We start from the raw sequence: 2,743 nt of genomic DNA on the forward strand, positions 1-2,743 counted from the left end.
AAAACACAACAGCCAAAAGAAAAAAAAAAAAAAAAAAAGGTAACAACATACAGGGGCAAGAAGATTTGGCATTTGGGTGGACAGTTTGAGACTTCTGGACTTCTATTTATGTTTTCCAGAAGAGTACCTGTGGGAGATGAAATGCTTGGCCCAATTCTTCCTCTTCCATTGAATCTATGCCCTGAGGTGGTTTCATTTTGGATATAGCATGCTTCCCTGCTCTTTAACTCAGAGTTTCACCTTATGATTCTCTTTGGCTTTTGGTATGTGCCAGGTCCAAGCCTGAGTCCAAAGGAATCCAGGGCATTTCCACTTGTCCTTGTGTACCTCTGCCATCACCATGAGAAAAACTTGCTCTAGTTAGCCCACTGGTTTCAGGAGAAGGATGAGATACGTATAGAGGAGATCACCCCAACAGAAATTTCAGAATGAAGTAGAGTCATTCCTGCTGTCCCAGAAACCTGTAAGTGAGAAATAAATGCTTATTTTTGTATGTCACTGGAATGTTAAAGATGTTTGCTATGCAGCAATAGCTAAATGATACCATATCAAATTGTTTAACAGAAAAGTATAAATTTGCACTTTCAGTTTTTGCATTATATTTTTACCTCATACGTACAAGTTTGCATTACATTTTAACCTATCCATAATAATGTATGAGATAAAAATATCTTATTGTTTGCATTTTGCGTTTTGGATTCATTAAAATTTCACTTTTAATTTCACATGCTTATTAATCATTTATATTTTTTCTTTTAATCAGGTCTTTGACAATTTTTCTACTACAGTGTTGTTTGTTTGCAGGAGCACCTTGTATATAAAAATACAAGGCTTTGCTATGTCTGGTTTGGCCTCCACTGTGTTGACAAGGGGGACCCAGAAGACCTACAAGGTGTCCACGTCTGGCCCCAGGCCTTCAGCAGATGCTCCTACTCGAGTGCTATCAGCATCAGCATCATCTCCTTGACCTTTTCCCAGGTGGGCGGCGGCTACCGGGCTGGCCTGGGCATCAATATGAATCTGACCCGGGCTGGGGGTGTGGGGAGCATTACAGCTGTTCAGGTGAACTAGAGCCAGCTGAGTCCCCTGAAGCTGGAGGTGAACCCCAACATCCAGGCTGTGTGCACCCAGGAAAAGGAACAGATCAAGACCCTCAACAACAGGTTTGCCTCCTTCATCAACCAGATGTGGAGCCTGAAGCAGAAGAACAAGATTCTGGAGACCAAGTGGAACTTCCTGCAGCAGCAGAAGACAATTCACAGCAACATGGAAAACATGTTTGAGAGCGACATCAACAACCTCCCACGGCAGGAGAAACTGAGACTAAAGGCAGTTTGGCAACATGCAGAGGCTGGTGGAGGACTTGAAGAATATGTACAAGGATTCGTATGAGATCTACAAATGCACAGAGATGGAGAATGAATTTATCCTCATCAAGAAGGATGTGGATGGAGCTTACACAAAGAGGTAGAGGTGGAGTCTCACCAAGAAGGGCTGACAGATGAGAATAACTTCTATAGGCAGCTGTATGAAGAGGAGATTCGTGAGCTGCAGCCCCAGATCTCCCACACGTCTGTAGTGCTGTCCCTGGACCTGGATGGCTCCATTGCCGAGGTGAAGGCCCAGTACCAGGAGACTGCCGATGACAGCCGGGCGGAGGCTGAGACCATGTACCAGATCAAGTACCAGGAACCACGGACGTTGGCTGGGAAGCACGGGGGTGACCTGCATCGCACGAAGACAGAGATTTCTGAGATGAACTGGACCATCAGCCAATTCCAGGCTGAGATCAATGCCCTCCTCAAAGGGCAGAGGCTTTCCCTGGAGGCCATCATCGCTGATGCTGAGCAGCATGAGGAGCTGTCTCTCAAGGATTCTCAGGCCAAGGTGACCGAGCTGGAGGGGCTGCTCTGAGTACCGCCAAGTGGACATGGCCCTGTGGCTGCATGAGTACCAGGAGCTCATGAACATCATGCTGGCCCTAGATGTGGAGATTGCCACCTACCATAAACTGCTGGAGGGCAAGGAGAGCTGGTCTTGTCTGGGATGCAAAGCATTCAGTAAATGCCAATGGAATCTATACTTGAATCTCCTCCTGCCTCCACAGCAAGCTTGCTCGACTTACTAATCCTTCTAGTATTTGCCTTTAGTTCTTCCTTCTATAAGTTTCTTACCTTCTGCCTACAAACATACTCAGATCTCTTCCAACAGAAGAAAGGGAATCTTTCCTGGATTACATTTCTCTTTCATGTAATCATACAAATACTTTTAACACCATATTCATATTTGTTTCCCTCTCCTTATCATTCACTTATTTCATAATGCTTGGAAATCTGATTCCATTTCTGCCTGTGAATTCCTAATGACTTAATCCAAGGTAATAGCGCTAGAAGGTACGTAGCTTGAAGGACATATACTCGTGCTTCCACTGCCCCTGTGTACAGATGAGAAAGGTAAAACAAGAAATGCTTCATGACTTGTCAAGATCACATAACCATTGTTGCTCTAGATTAAGAACCATATGAGATGACATCTCTTATAGATGACATCTCATTTAATTCTCGTTATAACTTGGTGAAGGCAGAATTATTATATCTTTCACAGAGGAGTTGTATTATTATTCAGAGCATAAGTTTTGAAGTCAGACTCTCTGGGCTCAAACCTCAGCACCACATCTAATTAGCTATGGAAACTTAGTTTCTTACCTTTTCCTTTACCCTTTCTGCATGTGTGTATTAATATC

General features: G+C 43.9%; 1 pseudogene; it reads left to right on the plus strand.

The window, feature by feature from the left end:
* The first annotated feature begins 838 nt into the window (after positions 1-838).
* Positions 839-2,187, plus strand: LOC109439613 (keratin, type II cytoskeletal 8; annotated as a pseudogene).
* Positions 2,188-2,743: the final 556 nt, after the last annotated feature.

This window comes from Rhinolophus sinicus, linkage group LG02, assembly GCF_036562045.2.
Source record: "Rhinolophus sinicus isolate RSC01 linkage group LG02, ASM3656204v1, whole genome shotgun sequence".
In the NCBI taxonomy this organism is placed as follows: domain Eukaryota; kingdom Metazoa; phylum Chordata; class Mammalia; order Chiroptera; family Rhinolophidae; genus Rhinolophus; species Rhinolophus sinicus.